Here is a 14,618-nt window from a genome sequence, read left to right on the forward strand (position 1 = left end):
CTGACAGTATGTCAGAGAGCCCTGAGAAGGGGATATCACGCTTGGGCGCGCCAAGAGATTAGACAGCTGACAAGGCAGGGCTTCGGCCGCTCGCTTCCTCACTCTGTGTTTATGAGAACACAAGGGGGAGGCCAGGCCGCTGATAGGCTTTTGGCACAAGGAGGGTTACTGGAGTCCTCTCTCTCTCATATCCCCCCTTCCCGTCGACCGTCCCTGAGAAATTAGTAAATTCGCATGAAATCCGATCTGGGTTTATGTGTTCACAATATTCCACACTTCAGGGAGATTGGTGCTCCCATTTCAGATGAAATTGTTCCATAGTTGGAGCTTTTCTTAGGCAAAGGATTGTCGTTCCTCTTTTGTGCTGTACCTTAATCAAGCCATACTCTTCCGTCACGGCAAATCTCATTCTCACCAATAGCCTGTGGGAAGTGATAATACAAGTTTAAAACGCTGTATGGTTGTAGGTCTAGGCTTACACAAGTTGTAGGCCTACATATTTTTCCACCAAGATCAAGTTAGGTTAACTAAAACACTACACTCTTAGACGAAAAGGATTCCAAAAGGGTTCTTCTGTTGTCTCCTTTTTGGTTCCACGTAGAACCCTTTTTGGTTCCACGTAGAACTCTTTTGGGTTCCCAAAAGGGTTCAACTGGAAATGAAAAAGGGTTCTTCGATAGGTTCTCCTATTGGGACGAAAAGCAGAAAAGCGTTTTAGGTTCTAGATACCACCTTTTGTTCTAAGAGAATTGCAGTTAAACCCCAACAATTGTTGTCAATTTCTTCCCATTACTTTTCACAGACTTTTTGGTCACTGGTGTTATTTTTTAAGCTGTGCCCACTCTATTCTCAACCTGTCACTCTCCTGTCAGAAACTACAAAAGCCGGGGAGAACTGAAGAGTGAAAAGCAGTCTTTTCACATACTGCAGTTCTGAACACGCTCTGCAATAATGTATCAAAGGATCTGTCATCTCAAAAAAGTCACCACGGAACCATGTAATAATAACATTTGTTTTTTAACCCTTGTGTAGTCTTGACATTCTGTATACTCCCCTTGTCCTAAGGGTCTTCACTAAACCCCTAAAATAAAGCTGAATTGAATTTTAAACCCCAAATCTATTTTGCATGAAGACACAACCTGTCATTCATCACAAACTTTGTGAATATCTGGGTTTTCTCTCTTCACATTGCAGAAAGACTGCATTTAATCAGTGAACACTTGTTATTATTACAGCCCACCTGTCATAATTGTTTTCTTTATGAAAGTAGAGGTTTATTATTATTGTTATTATTATTGCTAAAGATATTGCATAGGTGTAAACAATTTTTTTTAGCAAGAGCTAGCACTTGTCAGAGCACTTGTTTAGCAAGAGCTAGCACTTAAGAAAGTAGCAGAAATGTGAAGAAAGTAGTTTTGAATGCATTTTATCGAAGGGAAACAATAACAGTCTTGAACTTTTTGGCAACAATTCAACTACAAAATACTAGTCTTCTCCCATTTTGTTTAACCATTGCCCCCACCCACAAGGTGTATAAAGAACAACAATAAGAATAAAATAAGATAAGAGACATACAAAACAAAAACGGGAAGAAAATAAATCAATCAACTCTAATTAGTACATGTAGGACAGTATGCAAGTGTGTGTGCATGGACTTTGCAGATGTATTTCTCACTGTGTGCAGCAGAGTGCATTTGTTTTATAGTCCTTCTTTTGGGGGCAAAATTGGCATCTCCCCTTCTTGCCTGCCCGAGACTCAGGAGGATCAAGACAAGATTCAGCCCCCTGAACAGCTTTCACAAGCGCTGCATAGGCTGCTGTTCGGAGGAGGCGCTCCCTTCTTTGAATGTGTGGGGTTACAAGTGCCTTTCCCAGCTACTCCAAGAACACCCTCCTCTTGTTCCGCTTATCAGGCATCCAGATTATAAGGACACAAGGCGAGACCCAAATGCAGACACAGGAAGCAGATGGTTGAGCTCTGATATTTATTAATCCAGGCAAAAGGTAGGTCGGGGACAGGAGAGGGTTCATAAACCGGGTCAGAGTCCAAAACAGTACCAGACGAAGGGCAGTCTCGAGGTCAGGTCAGACAGGGGTCCAGTAACCAGATGCGAGTCAAAACAGTACAAGGGGATAGGCAGGCTTGAAGACAGAACAGGTAGAGTGGTCAGGCAGGCGGGTTCAGAGTCAGGACAGGCAAGGGTCGAAACCAGGAGGAATAGAACCAAAAGATACTGGAAAAAATATAGGAGCACGGAAAAACGCTGGTTGACTGGCAAACAAGACGAACTGGCACAGAAAAACAGGAAACACAGGGATATATACACCGGAGACAATAAGCGACACCTGGAGGGGGTGGAGACAATCACAAGGACAGGTGAAACAGATCACGGTGTGACACAGGTATGGCTGATCTTGTTCCGTATCACAAAGGCATTGTATGAGGACACATCAATGATATTATAGAAGATGACCAGGGGACAGCGGGCAGTCATCCTCCTGCAGCTGTAAGTTCCAATAACCTTGTCCAGGTTGTCCACGCCTCCTTTATTGTGGTTGTAGTCCAGGATGATGGCTGGCTTCCTGTCCTGTCCTGTCCAGAAACTAGAGTGGTGCTGGGGGTGAAGGCAAACTTTGATGAGAAGGCCTCTCTCCCCCTTGTTGCGAGGAGTGCAGGGGGAGCTCACACTTGTTCTTTCTATCTGTGCCAACCATGGTAATCTTCCTCTTCCGGAGCTGCTGGCTGAGTTCATAAGAGGTGAAGAAATTGTCACACGTGACATTTTGCCCCTTCAGTCCATCTGTCACATCAAGCACAACCCGCATCCCCTGGTTCTTCTCCGGGCCTCCTCTGGTCGGCTTCCCTGTGTAGACTTTTATCTTCCAAGCGTAGCTGGATTGTGCGTCACAGGCCACCCATATCTTGATGCCATACTTTGCTGGCTTGCTGGGCATATACTGCCGGAAAGGACAGCGACCTTTTGACAATAGAGATTACTATCACTAATTAGTATCAGTGTCACATAAAACAATCACATAAATCAATGATATTACAGCAATACATAATAAATGGAACCAGTTGAATGGAACCATTTGAATGGAACCAGTTGCTCATCCACTGTTACTTCAGGCCCAGGGTTGTAGAGGTATGGCAGACGCTCCACCCACTTCTCCCAGATCTCACTTATGACCGACAGTTTGTCTCTCACACGTCCTGCAGGTCTTGACTCACGGTTATCAAATCGTAGCGTTCTTGAGAAAGTGTGAAAGACTTTCAGTGGCATCGTGGCTCGGAAAATCACCCTTCCACTTTGCTTCTCAGAGACTACATGTAGCCTCGCCTCAGGACCTGTACACGCCCGCTAAGATTAGCAGCCCGATGTAGGCACGCAGGTCAATCTCATCCATCCTTTTCCAGTTGTCTCCATATTTACAGAAACCCTCCAAATGTGTCATCTCCAGGATTATTTTTTCGATGGCTGGTGTGATGAACATGTAGAACGTTGAGGCGATGTCCTGGACATGGGCAACTGCATGTCTTGTGGACCCTGGGGTCATCCTTATGACATGTTGTGCTGCCATCCTGCCCTGGGTGTCATATGGTGACAAGGACCATGTTATTTTGCTATTCTTTGACAAAAATGTCTCTCTTTCAGCTTGGGGGGGGGATCTTCTTCTTCAGATACCTCCTACTCTTCTAAATCATTGTTCTCTTGTTCCTCCTGGACATCTGAAAAAATCCGATCTTCGACCTGTTGGGCACTGAAATGTGCACTCATGGCTTCAGTAAAGAGAGAACTGGGGGGACTGTCATCTGCAGCACCTTTATAGCCTCTGACTGCATTCCCCCATTAGTAAGCAATGCTTTCAAGAAATGTTTATTTTGTCTGAAATTGTTTTTGTTTTGTCTGTGAATTTGAGTCATGTGTGGGGTCGTGGAGGGGTCGTGGAGGGGAGATTCTGCACATGCACAAGAAAGTTTTTAAATCAGTAGCACACATAATCTCAATTTCTCATATTGCGTTGAACAGCCCCGATTCATCGAGGCATGGACTCTACAACGTGTCGAAAAACGTTCAACAGGGATGCTGGCCCATGTTGACTCCAATGCTTCCCATAGCCACAGTTGTGTCAAGTTGGCAGGATGTCCTTTGGGTGGTGGATCATTCTTGATACACACAAGGAACTGTTGAGTGTGAAAAACCTAGCATCATTGCAGTTCTTGACACAAACCACTGCGCCTGGCATCTATTACCATACCCCGTTCAAAGGCACTTAAATCCTTTGTCTTGCCCATTCACCCTCTCAATGGCACACATACACAATCCATGTCTCAATTATCTCCAGGCTTAAATATTGTTAATCTCCTCCCCTTCATCTACAATGATTGAAGTGGATTTTTAACAAGTGACATCAATAAGGGATGATAGCTTTCACCTGGATTAACCTGGTCAGAGCAGCTGTTCTTAATGTTTTGTACACTCAGTGTATGTTTCCTGCTCTGTCCTTTAGTTTAACATTTATCTACACTCTTAGAAAAAATTATGCTATCTAGAACCTAAAATGGTTCTTCAGCTGTCCCCAACCCTTTAAAGAACCCTTTTGGGTTTCAGGTAGAGCCCTTTCCTCAAAGGGTTCTACCTGGAACCAAAAAGGGTTATCCTATGGGGACAGCCGAAGAACCCCTTTGGAACCCTTTTTTTCAGAGTGTAGTCTTCTCCCAAGGTACTGTTGAGCATAGTTGTCTATCACATTAATTTAGCAAAGTGTCCTCATGCCAGTTTCAACAAAAGTCTGTACTTGAACTACAAGTCAGTCATAAATGAGAACTTTGCTCATTTTGGTGTTCTGAATCGCTGAGATAATTATAGCCCACTGTTTAATGTGTGGGCAGTTAACTTGGCAATTTGCACAACAGAATATCAACAGGGCCCATGGTGAACTTCACAGGCCCCGCTTTCATTTTAGAATTGGCTCCTCCACTGACGTGTGTTTTTAGAAACGCTGCCTAAACGTCAAATAGTTAGACAACGGCTGTGCATAATTCATGACGGGAAACGTGGAGGGATTTGAACATTTTGAAAAGGAATGTTTCAGCTGTAAAATCAAGGTCAAAATTGAATTGGCGGCTTGCTGGACTATTAACGTTTAAATCGTCCTCCCAGACAGGGGGCCGGTGGCTACTTGTGTTATTATCACCACCAGGGCACGTTTTAATGTCAGATTAACCAGAGAACTGATTGAACTTCCTCCATTAGTGACAACCCTTTAGGACTAAGTGGCGGGCATTTCACGAATAAATGGACTTGCCATTTGAAATGTTACTGTGCACTTCCGTCAGCTAATGTTCTTCACATATCAAGATGCACGACACCGTAGGAGAGGAATTGAATAGAGGCCGTTAAGGTATTGAATCGAATACCCTCCTCTAGAGAACGTAACATTTGTTGTATTAATGAAGTGGGTAGAAGCCTGGTCAAAGCAGAGAGACACAACTCAGCACCAGCAGATGGGAAAGGCCAAGTCTGCCATGTGTGCTGGCTTATGAGGATGTAAGGGGAGCTGAGGAGGAAGCTAGCTCAGAGAGCCTAGAGAGATGGGGCTGATTTAGAATGTGATAAACTATCTTTCCGTTGCGGGAATAAGTGGTGGGAGCTTTAGAATGGTTTTTTTTCTCGCGGCTCATATAATTCCTCCACCTCGGCTGCGCCAGTGGCAGACAGTCGGTACTAATCCATTACATCCCGAGGAAGAGTACATTGTTTTGGGAGACATGGAAAGTCCGCTGGCCGCTGCTATACTGAATATAAAATGGTTAAATCAAATTATTAAAATAACACTGGTCACTGTGTTTAATTAGAGATATGTTACATTTAAGGTAATGTCTGACACCTACAAGGAATTGTCACCCCGTGATGGACAGTTAGACATCGGAGTGAGGTGATTGGATCCCTTAAGAAGGGATGGTACATTGATGTGGTGATGTGCTGATGAGGCACAGGGAGTGAGGCATAAAGAGGGGCATGCTAAATAACCATCAAACAGAAATAGTCAATGGTGAGGAACTAATCAGTGATTCACACAGATAACTCTGGGTGTTTTCACCCTGGATGACTTGAGTCACACAGCTGATTTGATACCGTCAGGGACGGAGAATACTTTTCCCTTTTCTCTCTCTTATTCCCTCTTCCTATTCTTCCCTCCGCAGCTGAAAATGCCACCAAGTCATCTTTCCTGAGACTAGTAGCCCAAAATTTTATTGTGTGGACTCATATCAAGCGGACTTTGCAGTCTGCATATCAAACAAGCTCCCACCAGGTCAGATTCAGAAGAGGAGATGATGAGAAGAAAAGGAAGAAGCATCTTTGTGATGCATGGGGTCACAAAAACCCACGTGTTTCCTCAGTTCAATGTGGTGGGTTGTGTTGGGAGGCATGAAGGGTAAATGCAGACAAACACATTAAGGGAGTGTTGATGTAACCAAACTTTAAACTGCTTATTAATCATGCATTTCATCTAGTTACATAATTTACCAGAGCAAATCAGTTCAACTGCAACGCTCAACTGTTGGTGTAAATACTTAAACTGCGTACATAAATAGTGTTCCATTGTGCTCTTGATTCATGGAGTAATCCAGATTTTTCTCTGCAACTACTTTAAATAATTAATGCACTTTATATCAGCCGCCCCAAGCATAAATGTTGGGAAAGTGTATGTATGTATGTATGTATGTATGTGTGTGTGTGTGTGTGTGTGTGTGTGTGTGTGTGTGTGTGTGTGTGTGTGTGGTGCGTAACGTGTGGTGTACATATAATACTATCCATATATGAAATATATGTATAAGAAATACTCAAATTAGGATTCATTAGCATTTTAGGTCCATGTTTTATCCAGGGAAGTTCATTTCAACTTCTGAAATATTCCAAATAAGGAAACACTGAATAATTTTGACATTATTTCCATCTACCGTCAGAAACAACAAAAGTCTTAGCCACTATTCTACTACAATAACACTTGATGTCAACATAAAATGATTATAGCAGCATGGCCACTAGTGGTAAAATATTGAATAGCCATCTTCTCAGCAGAAAGACAGTTAAATCATTCTTTATCTTTGTCAAAGTAGACAGAGATTGTGTGATTGGAGAAGGGAAAGCACTGTTTGCCACCTGAGGTCTCCACAGGTCTGATGTTCAAGGTTTCAGACAGCAGTATGCCTGGCTGCATCCTGTATCATGTGTTGTTAGGCCACTAAGGTAGCTTGAAGCATGGGCATACTCAAACCACTGGTCCACTTTGCTTACCCTTTTCAAATCCATTATTCAAACATATTGGGGGAAAGGCTGTGTTTCTGTTCCCCATGCTACCTTTCAACACACATTCACAAACCATGTGCCACAACAAAAGGTTGACTCAGTGCTTGTCGAGATTTGAGACATCGTGCAGATTATCAATAGATGATGGCGTTCTTGTAATTGACCTGGCTAACAACAGAAAGACAAACTAAACTAGGAAAACTAGGAATAAATGGTTATGTTAGCAGAAAGGATAGCAGAACACCCCTTTTTTGGGGTGTTCCAATATTAAGCCAAACCTTTAAGTCAAGGTATTTTGAAAGTGCAGAATAAGCTAACTTTTTTTAATATAGTACAGTCTCTATGAAAGCCTGCGCTATCAGACAGATTTAGGGTGGCAGGTAGCCTACCGGTTAGAGCATTGGGCCAATAACGGAAAGATTGTTGGTTTAAATACCCAAGCTGACGAGGTGAGAATTCTGTTGATGTGCCCTTGAGCAAGCCACTTAACCATAATTTGTTGCAGGGGCATCGTACTACTATGGCTGACCCTGTAAAACAACACATTTCACTGCACCTATCTGGTGTATGTGACAATAAAACATATTATTCGTCTTCATTTAATTCCATCTAAACTAGTTGAATATGGGGGTCTCTTTCAAAAGAGTGAGATGGCTTTGTGTTTTATTAAAATCCTAATAATATAATATATCGATCGCAGGCAGGCAGCTTTGAGTAAGAGCTGGCCCAGTCCAATAACACAGACACACACACACACTTGGCTTTAATTTAAGAAACTAGTCACAATTTCCATTTTAATAATCAGCAAAGACAGTATCAATCCGATACTCTAAATAAACACGATCCACTTTTGAGATAAGAAAAGATATAATGAGGATTGTTTTCAAAATGTCACATTGTCATGTAGCAGTGAACACCTTATGGGCATGATTTGTTTATGGGGTTATATTGCAGTCTGGGCTATTTAGACATTTTCTCCATCTCTCTCCTAATGTTGTTAAGTACTGGAAGACACGGGGCTGCATGCAAAAGGCTATTTCAGGCCATTTATCTTGCGTTCAGTAGCCTTGAAATGGCATTTAAAGATTTTATTGTGCATTTCATGAAAGGTCGGCATTGCTCGTTGGGCACTTGATGTGCAGTGGACTGAAAGGTTCCTTGCAGCCAGTCCCGTCTACCCCGTCTTCCCCCTCATCCTCTCTCCTCGGATCAGTTCCTTCAGGGAGAGGGTACTTTTGTTGTTGTTTATTATTATTATTATTTTGCCCTAACCATACCAACCCTCCCCTAAATGGAGTAAACTAATGGTCAACAACACTTAAACTTCTACTTCCACCATATACATTTTACGGACACAATATATTTCACAATATTTTGTTTGTTTTTAGTCCCATCCTTCAGCTACCTTTAATCCCTCCCATCTACTTCTGAAGACCAACCAGTTTGCATTTCTATTTTGTCACATGTGCTCCCTCTCCGGCCTCTATTATTTATTGTTTCCGTGTCATGTCTGTGCGTTGTCTGTTTGTCTTATTTTGTATTATGTTGTATATATTTATGAAAACACTCACTCCCTGAACTTGCTTCTCGACTCTCAGCGCACATTGTTACAGAATAACACCTCAATTAAGGGAAGCATCGGGGAGTGTTTCTTGTTTTGTTTTTGTTTTGGAGGTGATCTCAGATCCGGGTGTCAGAACCGGAGATACCTGGGACAACAAAAAAAAAAGTGCTTTTCTTTCAAAAACAAGGACATTTCAAAGTGACCCCAAATTTTTGGACGGTAGTGTATTTTTCAAATGTGCTGTTTCACAAAAGTACTGAACCTATATAAATTTTGCTGACACAGTATATAGGAAGGGTACTTTCACTAAACCTGTGTGGGCAGAGAGATCAGCTCCTGATCCGTAGTGCAGCGGATAATGCTGTAAGCTGTGTGTATATGGTACACACAGAGCATGTACACACACACACACAGCGCCCACGTTAACACACATACACAAGCACAAACGTGCACACATACACACACTGTTTCAGAAGACAATGCAAAAAAACCCACAAAAAACAGTTTCTTCATTTAATAGATTGAACAAGCCTCCAGTACATACTCCCTGTTGTGACTCTGTTTTTAGGACCTCTGTTTCCTTGTTGCCTGGTACAGTCTCCTGGCCTCGAGATGATCCAACTAACAACCCTAAACCCCTACAGCTACATCGATGTGGGGTCTGTAAGGTTGACGGGCACAATATGCAGATGAAAAGATTTCCCACAAGGTCAGAGAACAAGACGTGCAGCCACGCTCTCCTGCTGTTGCCAGGACGGCTGTGATCTCCGGGGTTACACCCTTCTGGGTCCCCACGGGCATTCTGAGTCTGCTTCCGGACAAATTACACATGGTTCTACAGTACTTTACAGTTTTCAGAGAGCATCGCATGCTGCTTTGTGTGGGGGATTCCAAGCATTCACCTACAGTAATTTAAGCTGCCTAACATAGGACTAGGTTATACTCTACCCTTTCATTCTACTAACCAACTAGGAACTAAGTGTGGCAGTCAAAGCCAGCAGTGACAAATACCTCAGTATAATGTATTGCGTAGTGGTGTTGTTATCTTTAGACCAAGTATCCCTCTCCTGGTATGGCAACCTGGACTCAGAGCATTTCGTATTATTCTGTACGTAAATCCGGATTCTCCATTTAGTATGGAATGTTACTTTTGGTATGGTTACATAAGACAAAAAAAGGGTGGGTGGATGGATAGGCACATAATGCGAATGTCTAGCAACTTAAAGGTTGGAAGTTCAAATCTCATCACAGACAACTTTGGCATTTTAGCAACTTTTCAACTACTCACTAGTTTTGAGCTACTTTGCAACTACTTAGCATGTTAGCTAACCCTTGCCCTAACCTTTACCCTTTTAACTAACCCTTCACCTAACCCTAACCCTTTTAGCTAACCCTTCACCTAAACCTAACATTAACCCTTTTAACTAACCCTAACATTAACCCTTTTAACTAACCCTTCACCTAACCCTAACATTAACCCTTTTAACTAACCCTTCACCTAACCCTAACCCTTTTAACTAACCCTTCACCTAACCCTAACCCTTTTAACTAACCCTTCACCTAACCCTAACCCTTTTCACTAACCCTTCCCTTAACCCTTTTAACTAACCCTTCACCTAACCCTGAAATAAACCCTTTTAACTAACCCTTCACCTAACCCTAACCCTTTTCACTAACCCTTCACCTAACCCTAACATTAACCCTTTTAACTAACCCTTCACCTAACCCTAACATTAACCCTTTTAACTAACCCTTCACCTAATCCTAACCTTAACCCTTTTAACTAACCCTAACCCTTTTCACTAACCCTTCACCTAACCCTAACATTAACCCTTTTAACTAACCCTTCACCTAACCCTAACATTAACCCTTTTAACTAACCCTTCACCTAACCCTAACCCTTTTAACTAACCCTTCACCTAACCTTAACCTTAACCCTTTTAACTAACCCTTCACCTAACCCTGAAATAAACCCTTTTAACTAACCCTTCACCTAACCCTAACCCTTTTCACTAACCCTTCACCTAACCCTAACATTAACCCTTTTAACTAACCCTTCACCTAACCCTAACATTAACCCTTTTAACTAACCCTTCACCTAATCCTAACCTTAACCCTTTTAACTAACCCTAACCCTTTTCACTAACCCTTCACCTAACCCTAACATTAACCCTTTTAACTAACCCTTCACCTAACCCTAACATTAACCCTTTTAACTAACCCTTCACCTAACCCTAACCCTTTTAACTAACCCTTCACCTAACCTTAACCTTAACCCTTTTAACTAACCCTTCACCTAACCCTAACATTAACCCTTTTAACTAACCCTTCACCTAACCCTAACCTTAACCCTTTTAACTAACCCTTCACCTAACCCTAACATTAACCCTTTTAACTAACCCTTCACCTAACCCTAACATTAACCCTTTTAACTAACCCTTCACCTAACCCTAACATTAACCCTTTTAACTAACCCTTCACCTAACCCTAACATTAATCCTTTTAACTAACCCTTCACCTAACCCTAACATTAACCCTTTTAACTAACCCTTCACCTAACATTAACATTAACCCTTTTAACTAACCCTTCACCTAACCCTAACATTAACCCTTTTAACTAACCCTTCACCTAACCCTAACATTAACCCTTTTAACTAACCCTTCACCTAACATTAACATTAACCCTTTTAACTAACCCTTCACCTAACCCTAACATTAACCCTTTTAACTAACCCTTCACCTAACATTAACATTAACCCTTTTAACTAACCCTTCACCTAACCCTAACATTAACCCTTTTAACTAACCCTTCACCTAACCCTAACCTTAACCCTTTTAACTAACCCTTCACCTAACCCTAACATTAACCCTTTTAATTAACCCTTTTAACTAACCCTTCACCTAACCCTAACATTAACCCTTTTAACTAACCCTTCACCTAACCCTAACATTAACCCTTTTAACTAACCCTTCACCTAACCCTAACATTAACCCTTTTAACTAACCCTTCACCTAACCCTAACATTAACCATTTTAACTAACCCTTCACCTAACCCTAACCCTTTTCACTAACCCTTCACCTAACCCTAACATTAATCCTTTTAACTAACCCTTCACCTAACCCTAACATTAACCCTTTTAACTAACCCTTCACCTAACCCTAACATTAACCCTTTTAACTAAACCTTCACCTAACCTTAACATTAACCCTTTTAACTAACCCTTCACCTAACCCTAACCTTAACCCTTTTAACTAACCCTTCACCTAACATTAACATTAACCCTTTTAACTAACCCTTCACCTAACCCTAACATTAACTCTTTTAACTAACCCTTCACCTAACCCTAACATTAACCCTTTTAACTAACCCTTCACCTAACCCTAACATTAACCCTTTTAACTAACCCTTCACCTAACCCTAACATTAACCCTTTTAACTAACCCTTCACCTAACCCTAACATTAACCCTTTTAACTAACCCTTCACCTAACCCTAACATTAACCCTTTTAACTAACCCTTCACCTAACCCTAACATTAACCCTTTTAACTAACCCTAACATTAACCCTTTTAACTAACCCTTCACCTAACCCTAACATTAACCATTTTAACTAACCCTTCACCTACCCGTAACCCTTTTCACTAACCCTTCACCTAACCCTAACATTAACCCTTTTAACTAACCCTTCATCTAACCCTTGTCGTGGAGCCCAATCAGCAACGCAAAACGGTCTTGAGTGGCAATAAATCTGCCAAATTAGCTTATTCACTTTTCATACAACAACTATTTTCGACACACCCACACGTCCATACTCCGGTCGCTATATTGGGCTGCAGCTATCCATACTGGGTAATCTTCAGAATAGGAATAGCAAACACAACATTCTGTTAGTTACAGCATGCCTTTTGCTATGTAAATATCATTGTGGGTTTACCAATAAAGTTACCATATTGTTTTTAACATGATCATTGTCTGTTATCTTTTAGCATTATGAATTCGATTTGGGCTATATGTAACTTTCAATGAGAGTGCCTCAGGGCAACCAATGCACAGTTGGGCTCGTAGCAATGTTTGGAATATATGGTTTTGTTGGGTAATTGGGACTTGTGAAAAGGTAGAGGATAACAGTGGCTTGCGAATGTATTCACCCCCTTGGCATTTTTCCTATTTTGTTGCCTTACAACCTGGAATTAAAATGGATTTTTTTTTGGGGGGGGGGGTTTGTATCATTTGATTTACACAACATGCCTACCACTTTGAAGATGCAAAATATATTTTATTGTGAAACAAACAAGAAATAAGACAAAAAAACAGAACTTGAGTGTGAATAACTATTTACCCCCCCAAAGGCAATACTTTGTAGACGCACCTTTTGCAGCAAGTACAGCTGCAAGTCTCTTGGGGTATGTCTCTATAAGCTTGGCACATTTAGCCACTGGGATTTTTGCTCATTCTTTAAGGCAAAACTGCTCCAGCTCCTTCAAGTTGGATGGGTTCCGCTGATGTACACAATCTTTAAGTCATACCAAATATTCTCAATTGTATTGAGGTCTGGGCTTTGACTGGGCCATTCCAAGACATTGAAATATTTCCCCTTAAACCACTCAAGTGTTGCTTTAGCAGTATGCTTAGGGTCATTGTCCTTGTGAAGGTGAACCTCCATCCCAGTCTCAAATCTCTGGACGACAAACAGATTTCCTTCAAGAATTTCCCTGTATTTAGCGCCATCCCTCATTCCTTCAATTCTGACCAGTTTCCCAGTCCCTGCGATGAAGAAAAGGGTGATGAGAGGTGTTTGGTTTGCGCCAGACATAGCATTTTCCTTGATGGCCAAACAGCTCAATTTTAGTGGGGAGTCTCTCACATGCCTTTTGGCGAACACCAAACGTGTTAGCTTATTTTTTTCATTAAGCAATGGCTTTTCTCTGGCCACTCTTTCGTAAAGCCCAGCTCTGTGGAGTGTACGTCTTAAAGTAGTCCTATGTACAGATACTCTAATCTCATCTGTGGAGCAGTGCAACTCCTTCAGAGTTGTCTTTGGTCTCTTTGTTGCCTCTCTGATTAATGCCTTCCTTGCCTGGTCTGTGAGTTTTGGTGGGCGGCCCTCTCTTGGCAGGTTTGTTGTGGTGCCATATTCTTTAAATTTTTTAATAATGGATTTAATGGTGCTCTGTGGGATGTTCAAAGTTTCGGATATATTTTGTTATAACCCAACCCTGATCTGTACTTCTCCACAACTTTGTACCTGACCTGTTTCGAGAGCTCCTTGGTCTTCATGGTGCCGCTTGTTGGGTGGTGCCCCTTGCTTAGTGGTGTTGCAGACTCTGGGGCCTTTCAGAACAGGTGAATATTTACTGAGATCATGTGACAGATCATGTGACACTTAGATTGCACACAGGTGGACTTTATTTAACTAATTATGTGACTTCTGAAGGTAATTGGCTGCACCAGATCTTATTTAGGGGCTTCATAGCAAAGGGGGTGAATACATATGCACACACCACTTTTCCATTTGTTTTGTTTTGGAATTTTTTGAAACAAGTTCATTTTTTTCATTTCACTTTACCAATTTGGACTATTTTGTGTATTTCCACTACATGAAATGCAAATATAAATCCACTTAAATTACAGGTTGTAATGCAACAAAATAGGAAAAACACCAAGGGGGATGAATACTTTTGCAATGCACTGTATCTATTGAATATTGTGTTGAAAGATCTACTGCAGTATGAATATT

At 41.6% G+C, this 14,618-nt stretch overlaps 1 pseudogene; it reads right to left on the reverse strand.

Annotated features, from left to right (window-relative positions):
* Nucleotides 1-2,387: 2,387 nt before the first annotated feature.
* Nucleotides 2,388-14,158, reverse strand: LOC139379161 (piggyBac transposable element-derived protein 4-like; annotated as a pseudogene).
* Between the last annotated feature and the right edge of the window lie 460 nt (nucleotides 14,159-14,618).

The sequence above is a fragment of the Oncorhynchus clarkii genome, chromosome 21, assembly GCF_045791955.1.
Source record: "Oncorhynchus clarkii lewisi isolate Uvic-CL-2024 chromosome 21, UVic_Ocla_1.0, whole genome shotgun sequence".
NCBI lineage: Eukaryota > Metazoa > Chordata > Actinopteri > Salmoniformes > Salmonidae > Oncorhynchus > Oncorhynchus clarkii.